Source organism: Bombina bombina, chromosome 1 (assembly GCF_027579735.1).
Source record: "Bombina bombina isolate aBomBom1 chromosome 1, aBomBom1.pri, whole genome shotgun sequence".
NCBI lineage: Eukaryota > Metazoa > Chordata > Amphibia > Anura > Bombinatoridae > Bombina > Bombina bombina.
The window spans coordinates 163235529-163261160 of NC_069499.1; the positions used below are offsets into that span (position 1 = coordinate 163235529).

The window sequence follows — 25632 nt, forward strand, 5'->3', positions numbered from 1 at the left end:
ATTTCTAATGCTTTTTCTTTAAATGTAATATTCGAATTATGCAATATTCGAATTCGAAAAATTCGAATTTATATGTTTGTAATAGTATTTCTAATGCTTTCTTTAAATGTAATATTTGAATTATGCAATATTCTATATGGAAACATTTGAAATGATATATTTAATTTACTAGATTCCAGCCCTACCACATGAACTATTGAACTTCTGAATAGTATTTGTTAAATAGAATGTTAAATTCGAAATTTCACATTCGAAATTTGAAATTTCGAATGTGGATATTCGATATAATTCTAAACATTCGAATTCGAAAGTGACATTCGAAAACTGTAAATAACATTCGATTTTCGAATTTTTAAGAATATTCATTCTTATCGACATTCGGATTTAGAATTCGAATTTCGGTAATAACATTCGTTCTACATTCGAAATTCGAAAATTTACACATTCGCCCATCCCTACTCAATACCTCCATATAGGATGGTATCCCTTTCTCATTAAAATCCAAACATTAACTAAATTTATTTTTCTCTTTATTATTAAAGCCTGAGGAAAAGATTAATTATAAATTAGTATTTATCCACAAATCCTAATGATTAATTATATGTATTTATTAAAACAAAGTGGGATTCCAGTTTTAATACCATCTCTATAAGGTATTGAGGTTCTGATAGAAATGTGTCTTACCCAGTACATTTATGACCTTAAAAACATAATGAATACTAGGATATAAAATAATATACATAATAGGTGTTAGACCATTTTAGGGAAGTCAGGTAGACATCTGGTTTAAAGTGTATTATAGGCATATTGACATAGAGTGAGTAATGCTTTTGTTTTAATACTTAGTGTAGAAGGTGTAGGGGAATTATTTTTTTTTTTATTTTTTTTTGTTGTGTTATATGTTGGTTAATATTTTAATCGGAGTAACATAAATATGTTGATTTTTCAGTTATAACCTATATGGTTTTGTGTTCAAACCTATCAGGTGTGAGATGAATGTCAAAAGAGAATATAATTCTCAGGAGAATAATGGCAGTATTTGCCTCTCCAAGGTTTGGGATACCAACACCACTGTCAATAGCTTTGATTATGCCAAGTAAGTTTTGTTTTTTTTTAACTACTGAAGATGTGCTGTGTAGATCTGGGACTTATCTGCTGATGATATCACTTCAAGATAGAAAATAACATCCCAGAGACATAAGGAAGATGGAAGATTCAAGATCCTGTCATAACCTATCACAAACACACTACCAACATCCCTGAAGGAAGTATAGTGCAGTTACGCAAGTGGATCATCAAAAGGGTACATTCATGTTACAGAGCCAGGGACCCACATCATTTCACGGTGACTACAGCATGAGAAGAGGCCACCACAGGTTCCTGTGTTCACAACATTTCCACTGAATTCGAAACCCTTTACTTGCATGTGCATATACTAAGAAAATGGACTTGTGGCACTGCAAGGTGATAACAGTTTACGAAAATATCACCACTTATCTAGCAGGCCCCTGTGACAAAAGAAAAGAAAAAACTGTTCCAATACGAAAGTGTATACGTGCCTTTTCCCTCATAACAAACGTTTGTACAAGAAGGTGTCACTTCAGTTTTCAAGACGTACAAAATGGACTGATGGATGTACAGATCTTGTCTTACATAAGGATACCAAGCTTCCAGATGCCAGCACCAGTGTCAAATAGCATAATTAATGCTATTGGCTAGTCGTGTTAATCTTTGCTAAATTAAACTTCATCTCACGGAACACATTACCATGGGTTATAGCATGATACTGTACATAATACTTTGTAATAATGCATAGGTTGTCTAGTAAGGGTCTGATCATGGGAGGAAATACATAAGCAAGATACATAAAGTGTGGCCATTGGCTAAAGCTTTCAAGCCACAAAGCGGGGGACTGTTACAGTTTGGCAAATTGCTTATGTTATAGTTCCATTTCAATGTATATATTGTATGTATGAACATATTTATGTATTTGTATAACATTTATGTCATATTAGAAATATATAAGCTGTATATGTACTGCCCTGTCTCAAGAACAAAAGCCATACAAGTCTTTTGTTTACCATGCCCTGTCTATCTCAAAGAGAATCAGGAGATAGTAAAACAAAGGAGCTATTTTCTCAGGCTTTCTTCCATTCAATATAGTCACCAAATGTTTACATGTAAATAGGAGTCTTTCATGTCCCTGTTGGGGTGTGGATGGTAGATAACAGGTTATCATGGATAAAAGAACATGTGACCTTGCAATCAGAACAGCTGTCCAAGCCATATGATTTATAGATAGCACCCCTACAATAGCCCCTATTTACATGTAAACAGCTAGGACCAATGGCATTCAGTTTTCCAAATATGGTGAAGCGGGAAACAAATTAACCAATTGCATCAAAGCAATACTAACAGATGGGGCAATTTTTGAATATATAGAACAAGATTTAGTCAGTAGGGTTAGTCAGGAGTCAGAAGGGAAGGAGAGAGGACATAGAAGTGAGCCAGCTGAAATAGACTGTCCACAAGATAATCCCAAGGTACCTATGTCATGTATGTTTGTGCAAATGTATATTTGTCTGATAAGTAAATGTTAATTGTTATTGTATTTAGGCCTACGCATTGAATATTGTGACATTTTATGTTTTATAGCTGATCTAATAAATAATTGTGTATTTTGAAACCAACAGTAATTTTAAGAGTCTTATTATATTGGGTTATTTGTCATTTTCTCATCTATATATGTATTTATGCAATATTTTAAACTAGAACTTAGTCAATTCTATCTATTAATATAATATAGAAATATTTAATCCCATAGCTACAATTTGTACATTGTAAGCCCCTTTTAGCTAAATAATAAGCCAGATTTCATATAATTTATGCCTTGCATGGTCAAGAAAACATAACATATATATATCTGGATTAGTTAGAATTTAATTGTTAATTCCTCAATGAGCCATAAAAAGCTGTGTAAATAAACAGATATATTTTATGGACGTATGCTATATTGTCACTCTGGGATGAAATCAGAAAATATTGCATAAATATAAATCTAAAATTCCTCATATTAAATAACCTTTAAGACTAAATATTATATTTGTACTCTAAAATTATTACTTTTAAGAGTATATATATATATATATATATATATATATATATATACTGTCATATAGTGCTCCAGACATGCACGCTCCTCAGGTATGCTCTTTAAGAAAAGATACAAACGGCACAAATAAATTTGATAGTAGAAGTAGATTGGACATTTTTTTAAACTGAATGCACTATCTGATTCATAAAAATAACATTTTGGTTTCATGTCCCTTTAAGGTATGTATGCTTTTTTATCATTATAAACCTTGTTGAAACTTCATATCTGTATCCAGCCTTTTATGTGAAATAGAGGGTTTGAGGCATAGCAGTAAGGATGATGTTCAGGCATGCTCAAAGGGTGTGGACAGTAAACAACACCAAGATTGTGACACTTCTAGGAACAGATGTCACAATATGTCTTCATTTATCATTTAACTATTAGATGAAAAGCTCAAAACATCAGAAATAACAATTTCTAATGGGCTGAAGTTTGCTTATTTAGATCTCAGTCAGGTCACAATTTTGTGTCAGGGTTAATAAATCTTTTTTTCTGTGAAAAATTTGCAGATACACAGGTAGCCCTCAGTTTACGCCGGAGTTAGGTTCCAGAAGAAACGGTTGTAAATCGAAACCGTTGTAAATTGAAACTCAGTTTATACTGTAAGTCAATGGGAAGTGAAGGAGTTAGATTCCAGGCCCCTCTCAAAATTTTCATAAGTCACACCTAATACATTATTTTTAAAGCTTTGACATGAAGACTTTAAATGCTAAACAGCATTATAAACCTAATTAAATAATCACACAACAGACTGTATCATCAAACTAAGTTTAATGAACAAAACATTTTTTTACTTGCATTTTTCTGCAAACAGTTCTCTGCATTGTTAGCTAGTTAGATAATATTGGGTCTGCACCTATTCTATGTATTTCAATCTGGAGTGATTAATAGGCAGTTAGGCACCCTCACCTCAAGCAGCTGGACAGGAAGATAATAGGGAATTGGCTGCTAGATCTTGTTGCTCGATAGGTCTGGTCTGCTCTGTGTACACAGATTAATTTCAGTCTGCTAAGTTGCATAACTTTACTGCAACACAAGCGGACAGCTCCACCTACTGGCTATTTTAATTAGTGCACTGCTTTTCAATGCTTTTCAATATCAGTCAAATGACTGAAAAAAAGGTTGTTATTCTGAAACGGCGTAAACCAAGGGCCACCTTTAATACATAGGAGAATTGTCGTAAAAGCAGGTAACATTTTTGAAAAATCAAAACCTCTGTGCTGGAGCTGTGTTTATTATATTTTATTTTTTACAACATACCAATAATTTTTAGAAAATTATTCTGCATCAGTTTCTATTGGGGTACATTGTAAATTGTTGCATGGGAGTCATTATTTAGCATAGTAAATAAATAAATAAATACACAAATAAATAAACAAACCATATATAGAATTGCACTAATAATGTGGGTTTTGTATCTATGGATCTATAAATACTGACACCAAAATCAGAGGTTACTCCCAGGTGTCGTATTACTATGACAAAAACTTGCAACTATGAGTATATGAAATCCCATAAATGAATAGTGGGACACCCATCTTTCCAAAGACCCTGTGTCTTTTAATAAGTCCTGGAAATTTTTAGGAGGTGGCAACATTTTCAAAAGCATTAGTGACACAAACACACTCATTGTACCTTGCATGGGGTCAATTTGACAGCAGTATTCCCAAATAAATCAGAAAACATTATTCCAACATTAAAAAAAATATATATATTTTAAAATATAGAAATTTATACCAAATGTTGGCCTATTTTGAGCAGCGTTTTCCTTTGCACATGCTCATTTCACATTTTAATAACCATGATTTCTTTTTTAAATGTATGGAAATATGATCAAATCCTATTATAACCTTTGAAACTGTAAAAAAATAATAATATGATCATCTGCATATATTTTATATAATGAAAAATGGCTAATAAATTAATTAAAGTAAATTGCAAAGTTATTTTACTATACATAACATTAAAGTTTGATATTATCTCAAAGTGTTTCCTATCCCTTTAAGGAGAATAAGACTAAGGAAATGTCAAAATTATTATCACAGCTAAGCACAAAGTAAAAAGCAAAATACAATCTTTTACACAGGGCCAGACTGGAAAAAGGTGAAGTCCAGCCCTATATTCAATCAAGCGGTAAAATGCACACGCATTCATTTTTCTCAAGGGGATAGATCATTTAACAGTACTAGAAATTTTAAACCCAGGAGTGGCATAAAGTCACCCAACAACAATGTGAAGTGGAGAGCATGCAAAATGCATTAAAGCTGTGAAAAATCAGGGTTATTCCACCACATATTGAGTTCTGAACTCTTAGTGGCCCTGATATTCAAAGGTTCTACAGCTTGGAGAGAAATTGTAGTTCAGACTTCAAAGGGGCTGAACTCACTGAATATACAAAAGAAAAAAAGGGCAGAACTCTCCAGCACTGCAAGATCTCTTTCATTTCTATATATGAAGGATAGACAAGCCACGTGCAATATAGCACTGCGTGATATGAGAGTTTTTTCCTACACTTATGCGTTAGCTTTAACAAATTAGGATCATACTTTGTATATTTCTGTTTATATATACAAATGACATTGCACCTTGAACTTGCTGCATTGCAAACTAAAACTGACACTTTCAGAAAGTGGGGAGGGAGAGGGCAATTCCCTGGGCCTGAACAGAGGAGTTCACAGGGTATGTCTAAAGCTCTATCTTTTTAAACAATAACATATTTAGTGTAGACTGTCCCTTTAAATTGATTGGATAGCTTTTGAAGTTTCTAACAACTTTCCAATAATTTCTATTATCAAATTTGCTTTGTTCTCTTAAAAGCCTCTGTTTGAAGAGTAAATCAGGGAGGCTGATAGGAGCTCAAGGGCGTGCATGTGTCTTTATCGGTCTATGGCAGCAGTGTTTGCAACAACTTTATGTATATAATTACTATAAACAATGTTGCAAACACTACTGCCAGATAGATAAAGACACATGCAGGCTCCTGAGCTCACCTATGATTATTCTTTAAAAAAGGATACCAAGAGAACTAAAACAAAATTGGTAATAGAACTAAATTGAAAAGTTGTTTACAGCTTCAGATCTATCAAATCCATTTAAGTTTAATCTTGACTTTACTTTAAATTGTAGCGAAAGGCATTTCAGTTAATTTGGAATTGCTGCAAATGGAGCCTTTATTTCAGCCCCATTGGTTTCTCCAGTTACCTTCTCTCTCCCATGTCAAATTTTGAATCCCAGAGAGCTTCAATACTTTCTATGAGAGGTATTTCTCATCTATCAGGGATTTCCAGGTTCCTCTCCTTTTCTTAGAAAATGTAGGGATTTCTGCCTCTGTGAGTCTGCTCTAAATACAGAATTTGTAAAATCACAATCATATATACACTGCTGTACACAAAATAAATACAAAATAGAAAGTGCAAAGTTTAAATGTAAAAAAATGTAATCTGAAGTGTAACTTGATATAAAATAGAAAGCACAAAGTGTAAATGCAGCAAAACTGTTGTGTTGTGTAATGTTATATTGCACTGGACGTGTCTCTCCTTTACATACAGAAATGCAAGGGACACCCTCTTGGAGAAGGAAAGCAAAAATCTGCCTTTTGAAAAATTTCACTAGGGCTCTCCCAGTGCTGGAGAATCATTTTAGAATATCTCACCTGAGCAGAGAGGTTTTAAATATCAGGGCCCCTAATTAAAACATTAGTATTGTGTTTAATAATATAATAAATTATAACTGTCACCATAAAGAATTAGAGAAAGTATACATAAACACTGGCATCTAATCAATCAAACCCAATCAAGGGCAATAACATAACTGAAAAACCAACAGTAATTTACAGAAAGCCAAAAATAGAAAGAACCTTCTAAGCCCCCATGAATTTAAAAAGAAAGAAAAATCACTTACAGATGTAGATCAATATGGGACTAGATTGTGTGGATTTTGTCCATGTTATAGCTGCAAGGCTTGTGCGCAAAGTAATAAACATTTGAACATCGTAGAAAAAGGGGACCAAGATACTAGATTATATGAACATTTTAGAAAAGTTCATAAAAATCGCACACAAGATTTAAAATATTGGGAGATTTGCTGTAAAAAAAATATCTCAGAAGCTCAGCTGATATTTTAAATAAGGGCTATTGCATTGTCTTTTAGTATGTGTTTGATGATTATGCAATTGTACACTATTAGTCCTTTAAATTACCAGTCTGTCTTAAAAAGTGACAAGGTTCCAAAAATCTCTTTTTAGTTTTCACAGTGTTTGCACTGTTAATGATCTATCCATTATGTTAACCAGCATATTCCTCATACATTTACATACATTTAGAATACATGAAATGTAAGAGATAGTAAACCACTAATCCCCTTGTGCATTTTATGGCTCAATTGAATATAGGGCCAGTTTTTAAGTTTTTCCAGAGCTGCTTTTTGTTCCTGGCCCAGCCCTTGCTTTACATTGTGGTTTGCTTTGGTTAATAATCCTGACATTTCCTTACTGTAAAGCTCATCTGGTTTCCCTGTGTTCTACCTTATTGCACAACAGATTAAGGGTGTGAGTAGATAGCGTTGTTATAAATTTACATTGACACCACCCATATTTTGTCTATAGCTGTAAGGGAGAGGAGCTGCACAAGCAGACTGCTCGCCGGCAGCATGAAGAGCACTCGTCTTTGCATCGGTGCCCTGATCTATACTCTAATCTCTGTCCTACCCTCGGCCTCAGGAGCTATTATCAGAAACCCATATGGTAAGAACTAACACACAATATTAAATGGTATAATGTGATAATGTGTTAATTAGTTTGCATGAAAAGAAAATGCTTGAGTAAATAAGATGCTGCTGTGTATGTATAAAGTAAGAAATTACCCACACATATATTTATATATATGAGACAATAGAATGCCAAACTACCACAAAAGAGAAGGCAAGCTGCACAAAAGTTTGCGTTGCAGGACTCGCTTCATGAAATGCCAAAGAAAAAAGACCCTACACGGCTGCTGTAATCTCAATGGGAGTGACCCCTAAACAAACCTCACTTGGAGGTAAGAAGAGGGGGAACACAAAGTATGAGAGAGAGAGGGTGAGACAGTGCTGTGCAGGGGTCTAATAACTTTAGTACAAAATTAATATAATTAATACAAAATCAGTTGTTTTAGTACAAATACAAGTAGCAGTCTCTTATTAGGCTTTTGAAGCACACAGTGATAAGGTGATAAGAACAATTGTAGTAATGGTGTCACACAATGGTGGCCGGTAGGAAGTACATCAATCATATGAGGTAAGTTGCTGCATCTATCAGTGAAAGAGCTTCCGGTAATATCTTGAATCTGATTTCAAATGGAACAAGTGTCCGTTCTCCTCTCCTTGGAGTATGGTGTATCAGCCAGGAAAGGGAATCCTTAGGAATTCCGCAAGTGGGTTCAGCAGTTTATGCAGTATGAAAAAACACAATTAAGGTACAATTTGCTTCATTCTTTAGATATCCTTTGATTAAGAAATAGCAATGAACATGGGTGAGCCAATCACACGAGGCATCTATGTGCAGCAACCAATCAACCGATACTGAGCATATTTAGCTATGCTTTAAAGCAAAGGATATCAAGAGAATAAAGCAAATTAGATAAAAGAATTAAATTGGAAAGTTGTTTAAAATTGCATGTTCTTTCTAAATCATGAAAGAAAAAATGTGGGTTTCATGTCCCTTTAATATAACAGTGTTGGTTATGCAAGACTGAGGAATGGGTAATAAAGGGATTTTCTCAGAATTGAAACTGTATACTGTTTTTCCCCAAGGCTAAGCTTGCTCTATACCTGCCCCTAATTGACCTTAGTGGAGTTTATCAGACAACTAAGTGCAAGGTAATGCACATTTTGATAACCTTATGATCATGTCTAGTCTTATCTACTCAATTAAATAAGGCAAGTGGAGTTTGACTACTGAAAAAACAATTCGCAGCAAACAAGGTGTTTATTTTGTGTTATTTGGGTTATATGTTATACTATAGCAAGGTAACAGAAATGTCTTGTAATTACAAGCTGTTTAGGACTCTTTAAGGATACTGAGACCTTTTTGTGGAAAAGCCACACACAAATACAAACATTTTCAGCTACTTCAATGAACTGTATACCAACTTTGCAGATTTGGGTCACCTTAGACTAAAAAAAAAAATACTCCCTTGAAAGGATTTGAATAAGTAGCACTTACCTTAGAAGTCAAAGGTTCTAGCCCTAAATTATCCTAGTTCTTGATACAATTTCTAGAAGTGTTTGCAGTTGTTCATCTTTGTGTTCCATCCATATCATTTTAATTAGTGACAATTTGCTATTTGGATGTCACTATATAATAGTGTTTCATGTTTTTGAGCAGTAGTTTCAGGACTAATTTGTAGAAGAACTTCTTTACATGTTTGTTTTATAGAATATACTTCCAATGGAGGCGGTCGGGAAAAACACTTTAAAATAATTCAAGAGTACATAGCCAGTAAGGAGCTTTGGACCCAGATGCAATAGTCTTCAGTACATAGGTGATACTGGTTCTAGTGTTATTTATAGATATGGGAAAATCTGATCCCCCCCCAGGCCACTTGCTTCCTTAGCAACGCCCTAACCTCCATCTCCTTGCTCAATTAATCCCTAAACCTATTTACCCCTAACAGTAACACAAGGAACCATTAAGCATCTGAACTCCATATGCAAACTCGAACTGCAATCTCTTCCCACCTCTAACATCTCTTATTCACTACTTCTAAAAGCCCTGCTCCATCAATCAATGATTACCTCAATATAAAAACCTCCTAACATTTAAGAGACTAACCATTTATAACACCTAAATACTTCCTATCCATAATACCCAACTATCTCCCTCAAAACCAAACCAAAAAATAAAAAAGTTATTTCGTACTTTAAAGGAACATGAAACCCCACATTTTCATGCAATGATTCAGACAGAGCTTACAATTTTAAACAACTTTCCAATGCACCTCTATTATCTATTATTTTTTTAATTCTCTCTGTATCTTTTGTTGGAGAAACAGCAATGTACATGAGAGAGGCAACAGCATGAGGCATATAAGTGCAGCTACGAATCAGCAGCTCCTAAACCTACCTAGGTATACTTTTCAACTAACAATACCAAAAGAACAAAACAAATTAGATGATAGAAGTAAATTAGAAAGTTATTTAAAATTGCAAGGTCCTATCTGAATCGTAAAAATACATTTTTGGGGTTTCATGTCCCTTTAATTCTGGTTCTAGCAGTGTCTACAATTTATCTAGCTGCAGTAACAGGGTCTCTCAAGATCATATGTCTGACTGTACGTCTGAGCCTAGTTATGTTTATAGAATTTATTCTATAATCCTGATTACTTAAGCAATTAAACAACCAGGGTTAAGGTAGGAGGGTTTATGTAAAACAACTAACTAGGAGATTATAACATAGATAGGTGTTTACAGTAAAGCTGTATCTGGCTCCTGTTATTAGATGTTTGATAAGTTTATATTAAATGGCATCTTCGATACACACTTTATTTTCTTGTTGTGACCTCATTATCTCTTTTCATAGGTGAGTGTCCTCCTATACCTCCGTTTCAGGGGGTTGGACTGCTGGGACCAACCTTTAGGTCGATGCCAAGATGATAGAGAATGTTATGGGAATGATAAAATGCTGTTATGATGGTTGTGGAATGAAATGTATGAATGTATTTTCAGGTAAGTGCACATATACAACATTCACTCATTTGAGCTTACATACAGATGAATGCTGATCAAACTTAAATGGACAGTGAAGTCAAAATTAAATTTAAATGGATTTAGATAGAATACTACATTTAAAACAGCATCCCAATTTGCTTCTATTATCAATTTTGCTTAGTTCTCTTGTTATCCTTTGTTAAAGAGTAATAATAGGTGAGTTCAGAAGCGTGCACATGTTTTAAGCCGTGGGGCAGCAGTGTTTGCAACATTGTTTATAGCACTATTATCTATAGTTTACAAACACTGCTGCCATAGACTGCTATATTACACTTGCACGCTTCTAAGCTCCTATCAGACTACCTAGGTATAGTCTTCAACAAAGAATACAAAGACAAACAAGGAAATTTGAAAAAGACGTTAATTGCAAAGTGGTTTAAAATTGCATGCTCTGTTTGAATCATGAAAGTTCAATTTTGACTTTACTGTCCCTTTAATGTATTTTATTAAAGAATAAGGAACCAGTAGGTTAATGTATAAAGAAGACATTTATTTCAACCTGTTACACCCTTCTTGTCCCCTAACCTGTGACTAAACTTCCACTAAGCAAATGCCTCTGTGGAGCTGGACATAGTTAGACTACGCATATTTTGATTTTAACAATACATTTACAAGACGTAATGTGTTTTGCACAAACTGCTGCCATACAGTGCTTTAGATACTAATACGCTACCTACTAGGTATCATTTTCAACACAGAATACCATGAGAACAAAAACAAATTTGATAATAGAAGTTGGAAACTGTATGCTCTATCTGAACCATGAAGAAAAAAGTTGGGTTTTATGTCCCTTTAAATAAAATTCAGACAGAAAAAGTTTTGTTTGATTTTGTTTTTTAAATATCATAAAGTTGTGGCTGTGTAAAGTCAGGGTTAGGATTCACTAATTTACAACAAAGCAAACATTTGAAACAACTTTTCAAAGCAGTTTTAGTAAGGAATTTAAGAATTTGTGTAAAAGTTGTCTATAGAATAGGGAGAGAGAGTGTAATAGGCAGACTAGAGGGACCGTCTGGTTTTATATATCAAATCTACTGGTAGAACTGATAAGCGTTAAGGACTATGGTTAATAAGACGGTATTGATCATTGTTTCCCATTGTATCTGCTGGGTGGATTATTTCACTTCCCGTATGATCTGGCTAATGTGAAATCTTTACGGAACATGTAATGATAAATAACTCACAAGTGTATCCACCATGTCATGTAAGCCTTTGAGATACATAGTAGGCACAATTGATGGTTCATTCTTTCCTACAAAAGTCACATCAGGAAGTTAAAGGGACAGTCAAGTCCAAAATAAACTTTCATAATTCAAATAGGGTATGTCATTTTAAACAACTTTCCATTTACTTTTATCACCAATTTTTATTTTGTTCTCTTGCTATTCTTAGTTGAAAGCTAAACCTAGGTAGGCTCATATGAAATTTCTTAGACCTTGAAGGCCGCCTCTTATGTGAATGCATTTTGACAGTTTTTCACCACTAGAGGGTGTTAGTTCATGTGTGGTCATATAGATAACATTGAGCTCATACATGTGAAGTTACCTAGGAGTCAGCACTGATTGGCTAAAATGCAAGTCTGTTCAAAGAACTGAAATAAGGGGGCAGTTTGCAGAGGCTTAGATATAAGATAATCACAGAGGTAAAAAGTGTATTATTATAACTGTGTTGGTTATGCAAAACTGGGGAATGGGTAATTAAGGGATTATCTATATTTTTAAACAACAACAATTCTGGTGTTGACTGTCCCTTTAACTTTAAACATATTTAAAAGGACTTTAAAAAAAAAGTTATTGTTCTTTATTATGTCATCATAAATATGTTGTTGTTTTTTTTGGTTCATTGTTTTGTTAAATGGATGTTCCTGTAATGCTGGTTTTTTTTTTTTTTCATTTTTATGATTATGAAGCATATCACTGTATACTAATAAGCAGTGGGCAATCTGTTGTCAGCAAGTGAACAGTGAAGTTTTGAGGCACATGATAGAAATGTTTACAGTTTTCTATCCCTTTAAAAAGACAGTGTACACCAAGTTTCATATAACTGCATGCAATAGACACTACTTAAAAGAAGAATATGCACAGATGCTGATCTAAAAATCCAGTATAAAACCTTTTAAAACTTACTTATAAGATCTCACTGTTGATGAAGTTAGGCTGGGACACCCAGTGAAGTGGGCTGGGAAAAAAAGAAGAGCAGACACTCCTCTCTTACCTTCATATGAAAAGATGATAACAAAAGTATGCTTACTTGATATATTTCTTTCTTTCCGGACATGGAGAGTCCACTACGTCATTCCAATTACTAGTGGGATATTCAACTACTGGTCAGGCAGGAGGAGGCAAAGAGCAGCCCAGCAAAGTGTTAAGTGTAACTTCCCTTACCCATAATCCCCAGTCATTCAGCCAAGGAAAATGGAAAAAGAATAAACACAAGTCTGAGGTTTACTAAAAATAAAAACTGCTGAATTATAATTAAAAAGAGAAGGGCGGGGTCGTGGACTCTCCATGTCCGGAAAGAAGAAATTTATTAGGTAAGCATACATTTTTTTTCCCCTATGACATGGAGAGTCCACAACGTCATTCCAATTACTATTGGGAAACCAATACCCAAGCTAGAGTACACGAAAATGAACAGGAAGGGAGAACAAGCAGGAGGACCTAAACATAAGGCACCTCTGCTTGAAGAACCCTTCTCCCAAAAAAAAGGCCTCAGCCGAGGCAAAAGAATCAAATTTATAGTATTTGGAAAAAGTATGCAAAGAGGACCATGTTGCCGCCTTGCAAATCTGCTCCACAGAAACTAAATTTTTGAAAACCCAAGAAGAGGAGACAGCCCTAGTGGAATGAGCCATAATTCTCTCTGGAGGCTGCTGTCCAGCAGTCTCATAAGCAAAACAAATCATACTTCTTAACCAGAGGAAAAGAGAAGTAGAAGTGGCCTTCTAACCCTTACACTTTCCAGAGAAAACAATACACAGGGCAGAAGAGCCAAAAATCTTTAGTAGCATGAAGGTAAAATCTTAGCCAAGATATGAAAAAGACATACTTATGAGAAGAAGGATTAGGACAAAAAGAAGGAACAACAATTTCCTGATTAATTTTTCGATCCGACACGACCTTAAGGAGAGACCCCAATTTAGTACGAAGGACCGCCTTATCCCCCTGAAAAATAAGGTGCGGGGAATTACACTGCAGAGCTGAAAGTTTAGAACTCTGCGAGCAAAAGAAATAGCAAGGAGAAACAAAATCTTCCAAGATAACAACTAGAAATAAACAACATGCATTGGCTCAGAGCATGCTGCAAAACTATAAGCACTAGGTTAAGGCTCCAAGGAGGAGCAACAGGTTTAAACACAGTTCTGATTCTGACCAGGGCCTGAACAAAAACTTGAACATCTGGTAATTCTGCCAGACGTTTGTGCAAAAGGATAGACAGAGCAGAAATCTGACCTTTCAGAGAACTGACTGACAAACCTTTTCCAGGCCATCCTGAACAAAAGATAAAATTCAGGGAATCCTCACCCGACTCCAAGAATAAACTTTAGCTTCAAAACAAAAAAAAGAAGAAATTTACGCCATATCTTATGGTAAATCCTACGAGTAACTGGATTATGAGCCTCAATCATAGTCTTAATGACTGCTTCCAAAATACTGCATCTAGACAAGGCTAGCGTTCAATCTTCAAGCAGTCAGCTTCAGAGCATCTAGATTTGGATGGAGAAATGTACCCTGAATTAAAAGGTCCTTCCTCAGAGGAAAAACTCCAGGTGGAAGAGATGACATCTTCACCAGAGCCACAAACCAGATCCTGTGAAGCTAGGCAGGAGCTATTCACAGAAGCTCTCTCCTGTTAGATATGAGCAATGACTCATAGAAGGAGAGCAAAAGGAGGAAAAAAGAAAGTTTAGCCCGAAATCCCAAGGGGACCACCAGGGCATCTATCAGGGCGGCCTGAGGATCTCTTGACCTTGAACCATACTTTGGGAAGCTTGGCGTTATGACGAGACGCCATAGAATCCAACTCTGAAACCCTCACATGAGTTTATTTTTGAAAAAAACTTCCGGAAGGAGAGCCCACTCCCCGGGATAAAAAGTCTGTCTGCTCAAAAATCCACCTCCTAGTTAATCACTCCTGAATTTGGATGGCAGATAGGAGACAATCGCAAGCTTCCACCAACTGCAGAATGGAGAGTCACCTCCAACATGGCCAAGGAACTCCAAGGTCCTCCCTGGAGTTGATGTAAGCCACTGAGGTTATCTTGCCCGAATGGAATCTGATAAACCAGCCTAAAGATAATTGAGGCCAAGCTGTCAAGGCACTGACGAAAAAATGTTTATGGGGAGAGAAGACTCCTCCCGAGTCCACAGGGCCCTGAGCTTTAAGAGAGACCCAAACTTCTCCCTTGCCGAACAGGCTGGTTTCCCCGAGACAGAACCTCCTGTGAAAGCCACCACGAGAGAAAGCAGAGGTCTCAGAAGGAACCGAGCAAAAGGAAAGGTGTCCATGAAGCAACCATCAGACTAAAAACCTCCAGCTTTAAGCCACTGATGGACGAATAGCATACTGGACAGAAAAGCATGAGGCAAGAAGTTTGGATTATCTGACATCCATCAGGAAAATCTTTATGGACACGGAATCTATGATTGTCCTAAGAAACACACCCTTATAGCTGGAACAAGGGAACTCTTTTCCAGGTTCACTTTCCTTCTGTGGGAACGTGAAAAGACAATAACATCTCTGTATGAGATCTTGCTAGATGAAACAATGACGCTTCAACCAAGATGTTGTCCAAGTAAGGCGCCACCGCTATTCCCTGATATCTGAACATTGCCAAAAGAGCACCCAGAATCTTTCCTATCCAGGTACTGGCCAGGCCTGGCCCTGCTTAACGTCCAAGATCGTGATCGGGTGCATTTCAGGGCAGTGTGGCGGTAGACTGTGAAAACTCAGGGAGCCGTAGCAAGACCAAAAGGAAAGGCAATAAACTGGAAATTCTTAACCAGAAAGGCAAACCTCAGAAATTGTAGATGATCCCTGTGAAAGGAAAAATGAAGATACAGGTCTTTCAGGTCTATGTTCGACACAAACTGACCCTCCTGTATCAAGGGAAGAATTAGTTTGAATAGTCCTCCATTTTGAAGGACGGAACCAAGAGGAATTTGTTGAGGAACATGAGGTCTAGGGATGGACGAAAATACCCCTCCTTAAACAGCTTGCAAGCACACATTCAAGGTGGAAGGAGCTGCAGCTAGCTTCAAAATGCAAGAGCAGCTAAGCAAACCATCAAAATTAGATTAAAAACCTTGATCCTGTTCCTCTACAGGAACTAGAACACTTACTCCCAAAAAAGACAGGTCCATAACGCAGATTAAGAAAGGCCTCTCCTATATCAGATATAATCCAAAGTTGGCCACTAAGCCAACGTCGGAAACCATAGCAGGAAGGAAGACTCTGGATATGGCAACGGCCAGGTCACAGACCGAAAATCATCTCAATATGAGTGGAATATAATCTAGTATTCCCAGATCAATCCTGGAAAAAAATATATTAGTGTCTACAAGCACTAAAATATCAACTCAATATGAGTAAAATACAATTTCTAGAAACAATGTAGAAATAAATATAAAAGTGTCCTCAAAACACTAGCGAAGAGGGTAAGAGACATGAAAACATGTCACAGACTTACTTAAAGGGACATAAACAAGTTGGGATAGAGACAAAATAATATAATATGTACTTTAATTCTTTATCTACAGATTTATACTGCAGTGCCTCATCATTAACCCTTTCTTTTTAGTTTCTTAATTGTACAGCTCTAACTCCCCCCCACACATATCCTTCTATGGCTGTAGCTATAGCCACCTTTGTTTTGGTAAAATGCAGTGAATAGGGATTATCTGCTGAGCATGCCTAGAAGGCTGTGAACTCAGTTGAAATACAACGCTTCTGTCAAAACACTGATTAGGAGGTGGAGTTTGCTGTTTCAGACAGCACAGCTTTGTAACTAATTTTCCTTATATTTGAAAACTATTTAAAAATACTTGCCAGCTATTTTAAACAATTTTTTTAATGCAAACTATTTTTACTTAATTAGCCCTTTTAGAATATGCACAGAGAGGGCCGCCATCATTGGGTGACAGGGGGCGACTCCTGTAAGGAGCCCAATGGGCCAGGGTGCCCATGAGGCAAGAAAAACTTATTTTAAAAAAAATAAATAATATTTTGTTTTTTAAATTTTTTTCAGCCACCAGAGGGTACTACAGCAGAGTGCTATTGAGCGTGGGAACATGTTAATTACAAGGAGTAAATCATTAGAATTTGAGAGGATTTCTGAGTGTGCACTAAACCACTATGCATAGTGTGAGATAGACTTGGCACTTAAGTTTGTACAGTGTGTGCCTGAGTCAGACGAAAAATCACTTTCATTTGCAGAGTAGGGTAGGACTTACTTAGTAAATGTGTTTTATTTCTTTGTGCAATTTCGGATTGTAACTTCAGTGTGGTAGTAGTTGGTATGGTGGGGCCAGGGATCCATAAAAACACATTTCTTTAGCAATATGCAGCAGTGTATTTAGATTATTTTACAATGCTGGTAGAAATTCTATATTTAAAGCCATGTAGAAATGTTTCCTCCTCAATACACAAATGGTAGGTGCCCTTTTGGCCGATATGAGTTTTTTTTTAATTAATATATATTTTAATTACATTCCAGTTTACTGCCCCCTTTATGCAAGGACTTTCCAGATGCAAGGAGGCATTTTAGCTAAGATTTTTATATCTGCATAAATGTTATAACTCTCAGACTAAGATTGCTCAGTCTTTGAAATCAGACAGGTTAACACTGTTCAGTTTACACTACAGCTGACTTAATTTTGAATACATACAGACAAACCTAAGTCCTGCATTTTAACCAGATCTAATGGTATGAGAGTACCATAGCTAATGGGTCAACCAAGATCATATAGAGTACAGCATTTTCAAATCCATAAGTACACCTGACAGATGGGAACTTTTGTACACCATATTTGAAGTGGTGCTCTTGGTTGGGGAAATGGGGAAAAAAACATATGTCAACCTTTCAAAAGTACTTTTCTTCATCTAGCCATCTACCCAGATCATTAATGTACATTTTGAATTCACAGAATTATTTTTGTTTGCACATTTACAAATATGATTCTTAAAAAGTGATCTCTTAATTTCTGCAATTTTTTTTATCATGCATGTCACACACTGTTGGTATAGGGGATGCAATGTGCAGAAATGTTACCTCCTGGAGTGTTTCTGTGGGTGTCTGTGTATATGTCTTTGTGCTTTTGTTTGTGTGTCTATGAGTGTGTATGTATTTTTTTTCTGTGGGGTCTCTCTGTGAGGGTGAGTGTGTATGTCTTTGTGCATTTCTTGGATGTCCTGTGAGTGGTGTCTGTATGTCTTTGTGCTTTTTCTATGGGTGTCTCTGTGAGGGTGTGTGTATGTATGAAGAGAACAAGAAAAAGCAGCACAAAGTTATATTGCAAAAAATGGACGTTTAATCCAAAAGTCCATAGCACATTACAACAACAACACACACAGGTATGGAGGTAGTAAAAAGGGCGTGTCCTTAAGCGTTTCGTGCCGCAAGGCACTTAGTCATAGGATATTTGCTACTCACACACGGTCTGAATAAATACAAATTTACACCAATCACATACTCTACAAAGTTGTGAACACCAGAACACATGTGTTAAAAATTAAAACAACACTAATCAGAAGGGTTTTACCTCAAATTAACACATTCATAGCTGTAAAGAAAAATATTGCAAAAATAACAATTGTTAAAATACGCTACCTATAAATTACATAGAGACAGACAACCTCTGATCTTCCTAAGTAATGATAATTAATGTTGGAGGGGTAGACTTGGTAATAATGATAAAGTATAATATGTATATACTTGTATTTTGGACCTCACTAGTGAATACCTAAGATAATATCCAAAAATTAATTCCTATTGGATGTAGCTAATCATACCATATTTACCCATACTTGTGTGTAGATCTATACTAGATTTTACATTTTAAACATGTTGTTTCTATTTTTGATAGATAACACCCAAATATGTTAAAAGGGTATGTATGTCCTTGTGTATTTTCTATGGATGCCTCTGTGAGGGTGGGTGTGTATGTCTTTGTGTGTTTTCTGTGGATGTCTCTGAGGGTGTGTGTTTGTGTGTATGTATGTCTGTTTTCTGTGAATGTCTCTGTGAGGGCGTGTGCGTATGTCTGTGTGTTTTATGTGGGTGTCTCTGTGAGAGTGTGTGTATGTCTTTGTGTGTTTTCTGTGGAGTTCTCAGTGAGGATGCGTATGTATGTCTTTGTGTGTTTTATGTGGTTGTTTCTCTGTGTGTGTATGTCTTTTTGTGTTTCTGTGGGTGTCTGTATGTGTCTGTGTGTGTGTGTGTCTTTGTGTGTTTTTTGAGGCTGTCTCTGTCGGTGTTTCCTTTGGTGTATGTGCAAGTTTGTGGTTTGAGTTTGTGTGTGGTGTGTCCATTGTCTGCTCTTTTTTAGGACATTTTGACCTTACTACTGATTATTCACATCTTTCTACAGACTGAGACTAGTGAGACCTTTCTGGAAGTTACCAATCCACCATTTAACCTTTCAATTATTGTTTAGGCAGTTCAGGACCCTTCCTTTTAGCCACTGCATGCTGTTGTCATCATTTAGGTTGGCATCTTCCTTGACAAAAAGATAATCAGAACTCCATATTTTGTTTTGTAAATCTCCTTTTTTGACAAAACTGTAGTCTACCTCATTACTTGTCAAGTCAATTTAAACGAGGTGCTGAGTGTCTGTTTGGGTGTCTGTGTCTGAGTGTGTTTGTGTGTTTCTTTGCGTGTCTGCTAGAGTGTCTATATGTGAAATCCTTATGTGTGAGTGTGTGTTTCAGTGTATGATGTGGTCTGTGTGTTTCTGTGTTTGTGTGTTACTACCTATACAACATTTCCAAGTTTGACGACACTTAAGAAAAGTGCATATACGGTTTTAGTCACTTGGTCAAAAATTGAACATGTCCAAAGGGGGGGGGGCTGATCAATGGTTAAGTCAGGGGCCCAAAAATTTATAGTGGCTGCCCTGTGCACAGATCTCAACCGTGTTTTATGGCACTGTAACAATCGCCTAAATACTCTGTTCTCAGCACCCCCTTACTGAGAAATCATATCAGTACAGGAAGGATTCTAGGAACCTAGAACAATAGGACACCATCCTTTATTACATAAAAAATAACAGTATGAAGAACCTAATAGAGTCTTAGAGTAAACCTAACTTAGGAGAAATACTAAAAATGTAGTAAATGGTACTTCATGCAGAAAGACTAAAATTGCAGTGCAAGAAATTGCCCTCTCCCTCAAACTGCCACAAGATGAAGCCAAACTCTCTTAAAAACAAGACTTTTACTGTATAAATGCAGAAAAGTCTAGAGCAAAAACACACTCAGTCTCCATAATAATGAGAAGACACATAAGAAATGTGAATATGCACATTAAATAAATAGAGACTAATAGGAGAGTAATAGTTTTGAAACACCCTATTCAAAATTAAGCTCTGTTGCTATTATGAACCGCGATGATGTAAAGTAGTAAAAACATATCACTTAAAATTGCAGCTCATGGGAGGCGGAGCCAGCAGCCAAGGCAAACAGACGTGCATATATGAGGCTCCTGATTTTATTGATTTTATTTTGATTTTATCTAGCTTTCCTCCGGTGGATCAATAATTAGATACCAGGTTATCATCAGGAACCCCAGGAGGCTTATATAAACTAACTGGGTATAGCAAATAAGGTGATTTTATTGCTGCACCAATATTCCTGAAGAAACAACAGCCACACATCGACTATGGGGGAAGGCATCTGCGCCATAATACAGACTCTGTTTGCTGAATATGAGCAACAGATCCTCAACAGGTTTGATGACCTACTATCAAAGATCGAAATGGCACGCATAACAGGGGAACCTATCTTGGCGTGCTGAGGAGGGAGAGGTTGATATCAGTGATAAACCTGGAAATACGCAGCTAGGTGCTGGGGACTCTTACATGTTGCCGGATCTCCTTACAGTGGAGCAACTACCATGTGGTTCTGTCTGGGAGGTCCCGTGCTGCCAGATCGCAATATGCTGAACCCTGTGAAATGCGCTTGGGAGCCTGGAGGACTTCTCCCTGATGGCAACAATATGGTGGGTCCTACTGAAAATGGCGACTGGGAGTGTCAGAGGATCACTGTCACAGAGCCAAGGGCGAGAGGGAGAGTGACCGGCCTCCATGAGTGTGGCCCTGACGATGTGAGCAAAGCACTGCCAGCCTCATCCCGCTGTACTGCAATGGAAATCTGTAAGATTCGGGGCCTTCAGAGGAGCGGTTCAGGGGTCCTATCTAAGGACATGATCTTTCTCATGGTGGCACGGAAGCGAGAGGATTCCTGGCTAGCTGGGGCTATCACAAAAACCGGAGTTGGGTGACAATTTTTATTACAGTAGTGATAACTAAGCGCTCATAATACTATCTTGTTTGTTGGTTACGCTCTTACTTGTAATTCAGCTCCTGGACTCAGATTTAGCTACCGCTGTACCCAAAATCTGCATTTATGATGGATAATTTTCTGAGACTGTGCAGACCACTGGGCCTGAATCCTCTGGATGTTCCTTTGGGTGCAGAATAAAAGAGAACTTGCCATTAATTGTCCTTAGCATGCCAGACTAAGGGATGAAAAATGCCAATTATGTGCGAAGTTGCATTAGCACCCATATAGACTAAATACCGTGCACCAAAACCCTGTTTTATTGTGTGTAGTTATAACGAGGACTTATTGGTAATTGTTATGAATGTTAAGATATCTAAGTATTTTAGTGCATTTATATATCCCCTGCAATATCTTCTTTCACACCACTAAGTGTTCCTTCCCTTTAGTATATCCTTCACCGTAGGTATTTATCCACTTCTCATTTATAGGCTGCCTCTGAGTATATATACTAAAGTTAAATGCAATCTTATTGGCAGGTGTGGCATGGATACTGTGGAGTGATGTCTGAGCATTTATTTACTACATGTTAAGTGTTACATTGACAGCCTGCTTCTCAGGCGCTTGCCGTTTACATGCCATGCTGCATGTTACTACAAGGAGTCTAAACACTTCATGTATGCTTCCTGCCTGCATTATAATGGGCCCTCTGGATTCTTGAGTTCCTAGTATCCTATGGTTACATTATTGCCTGTATGCTCTGAAATCCTCCTGTTTATTTGGCTATCTTTGGATCTAAACATGGTAACTGTTATGTCTCTTGTACTTGTAAAATCACCATTGTCTGCCCCTTGATCTTCCCTAATCTTATTTCTACTTATATATTGTGAACAAGTCTATTCCCCTCACATCATTGCAGCCCACTCCTGATAACATGTGTTGTTGGGGAAGAGAGTGTTTACTTGCTGATATTTCTTGGGCAGCATGGTCTCTTTAAAGAATGGGACCCCATCACTTGTCTTGGTTCCGCCCCCTCCCTCTCCCCCTCCTTTCTCCACTCCTCCCACGCCCTCTACCCCCTTACCCCCTTTTTTTTTTCTAAAAACCCTCTGAGTAGCACGCTTAATTCATAGAGTCCCAAAAGTGGCTTCAGCTATCTTTGAGGGGAAAAGAGTATGCGATTTTGAGTTTGCTCCCGAACTTTTGTTTATTTGATGTATACTTCACTTGAGAACACTTTGTGAATTTTGATAAGAGGTTTGTCTCTACATATGTTCTTTTACCTTTGTATGTATCCATAATACTTGTCTTGTTACATACTATGTATCACGTCCCTGTTGGGGCAAACGGTTTCTGTGTATCTGTAAGTGTAAATTCCCTCAATAAAAAATAAAAAAATAAAAAAAAAATTGCAGCTCATTATATTTACAGCTGTTTGCTAGGATAAGAATCCAATATATTACCCTCCTTCATTGCCCACCCACACTGGTAGTGTACCCAGCAATAAAATAAAAAGTCCCTCACCCCTATCATGCCTCATTAGATAACAAGCCATGGGGGCAGTATACAGGGACTCATGGTTAGAAGTCTTAATTTGTCTCACCAACTCGAGGTCTGAATGATTCAGCCGGATCTCAGACAGGGACATGCAGTCAAGAAAGAACAGGTAACCAACCCTGGCTTTTCTGATAAATGGGGTTAGCAATAATGTTAGAAATAAAGCAAAGACAATCTCGCCACTTTCTAACTGCTAAGAGCCTCCATTACTCTTACTAAATAGATTAACATGGACACATGCATAGCCAATCCTTGCATGCAGGGAAAAGTACCATAAAAGGATAAAATATCTTCAACACCAACATCGCACATCCTCCATTGACAGAGGCAAAGAGAATGACTGGGAATTATGGGAAATTACATTTAACAGCTCTCCTGGGGTTCTCTTTGCCTCCTCCTGCTGGCCAGGATTTTGAATATCCCACTAGTAATTGGATATTGTTATCGTGAAACTCCTTATCCATAGGAAAGGAAAATATAAAAAGGAGTCAGCAGGATTCAGTAAACACATGTATACATCTGACACTGTGGGGCTTGGTTGCGGAGTCTGAAAATCAGCAAAAGGTTTATTAAAAAAATAAGCAAAACTGTACATTTTTATAAAACACTACAAGATGGCTATATAAATGGATCATATACAAAACATGTATGCAAAGAAAAATCTAGTGTACAATGTCCCTTTAAGTACACAGTATGAAAAGTCAGGGGTGTTAGAAAAAGCACAATTTGCAGAGGAACCTTGCTGGAATGGCTCTTTGGTGACATCCGGAGATTTGTGATGTACGTAATAGACATGTAGATTGATACTTTGGAAATGGGTGTTTCATTCATTTTGAGTAGGATAATTTTGAAGGCTTTGGCTTAATATGACATTTTGATTGGGCATTTGTTTCTATAAATACCTTGCAAACATGGGACGATTGGCCTTTGATAAAGCATTGTGAAACCGCACGTCAGGAATTTCTGTGCGGCTTACCTTTATATATATCTGAGCACTTTATTAACTGGTGATTTGTTGTATGCAATGATATGAGCATGTGTGGCTTAACATGATTTATAGGAGGCTAAGTAAGGGAATACCCAGACTTTTTAAATAATTGGTGTTAGCAGTATGATAAAACGATTCTTTTTGTCACCATACGTGCACCATGGGGTCAATGTATTGCCCTCTGTCCTACTTCTGATATTCATGAGGAACTTGATTGTGTACATATGTGTAAGAGCAGTGAGGGAGCAGCACTTGTGTGTTTTCACTTGTATTTTAAACTTTTGTAATTAGTTTTAATTTGGTGGAATAACAGTTATGTTTTGAAGAATAAATTTAGGTAGGCTTTTTAACATGTGAACACTATGTGCAGCAAAAGTTTTGCAACCATATTAATTACAATGTTACAATTTTATACACTGTTACAATAATTGGTCTATCTAGATAGGGCTACTTAATAAGCAATACCAGAACAATGAAAATGTTGATAATAGAGATTAAATAGTAAAGTTCTTTAAAATGACATGCTGGTGTATGAATCATAAGTTGGTACATCCCTTTAATAGAATTCTGATCGTACCCTTCTAAATTCCATTTGTTCAATACAATGGTCCTAGGAATGTATTCTATTTCATATGTGTTCTTGCATACAGGATGTTATTGCCAAATAAATTAATTTGTGAATTATTTATTAAGCAGATACATAAAATCATAAATATTCCTTGAATTTAAGTGAGAACTTCTGCCAAGAAACCTATTTGTATCCTTATAATATGTAGCTTTATGATAATCCAGTCATTTCTTAATCTATTTAATAAAGGATGTGTATTATTTTTCTTCGGTACTAAACATGTATCATTTATTCCTTCTCAGATTTCCCAACTTTAAACCACCTAAACCTCCTGTTTGGCGACCTGATGATCCCATATGGCCACCTTTTGATCCAACCTATACCACCTAATTTTCCTCCTAAACCTCCAATGAAGCCTCTGAAAACCTCCCATTTATTATGATCCTATAAATGAACCTATTCTTAAACCATATGTACCCCCTATTCCTATAAACAGTGATGACTCATCAGAACCAAATCTTCCACCAATCTTAAATGGGCCTTTTAAAACCTATCCCATAATACATTTGTACCTTAATTCCAATAAAACCATTGCTTAACTTCTCTGTATCTGGGAAACAAAGATGAGGATTGTGTACAAAAAGAAGAAAGAAGATGATCAGCGGGCAGTTGCTTGAAGACATTTACAAATAAATCAATGTGTTGAGTAGTTGAATGTACTATACTTCATAGATTACAAGTGAAAAATACATTGCCACAGGTAATATCACATTAAGATACAGGACAGTTTGGATAAACTGTAAAGTATGTTTTAATTAATAAAAAATAAAAGAAAGATTAATTTCAAAATGTTCAAATGTTTAATTCCCCCCCCCCTGAGAAAATGTAAAGTAAAAGCTGTTTAATTTGAAAACTATGACAACAGTATCAGTTATGTTCTTTATTTCTAAAGCTTATTAGTTGACTGGTGCTTCCTGATAAGGCTTATTAGCCAATAGGTAGTCTTGAGGATGCTCCTTGTACCTATCAAACAAATAAACATTAGCAGAAAATATCTATCAGCCAATTAGTTTGCTGAATTTTATGAGTACAATAACCTTTAACTAATTCAATTTCAGCCAACCC

The 25632-nt window shown here is 36.5% G+C and overlaps 1 protein-coding gene across 3 annotated transcripts in view; it reads left to right on the forward strand.

The window, feature by feature from the left end:
- LOC128644989 (uncharacterized) overlaps positions 1–25356 on the forward strand; it is a 163199-nt gene extending 137843 nt beyond the window's left edge. For all 3 annotated transcript variants that reach the window (XM_053697692.1, XM_053697690.1, XM_053697693.1), the window contains exon 5: positions 25268–25356. The gene's annotated coding sequence lies outside the window, so the exon portion shown is untranslated. The remainder of the gene's footprint in view (positions 1–25267) is intronic.
- The last annotated feature ends 276 nt before the right edge of the window (positions 25357–25632 follow it).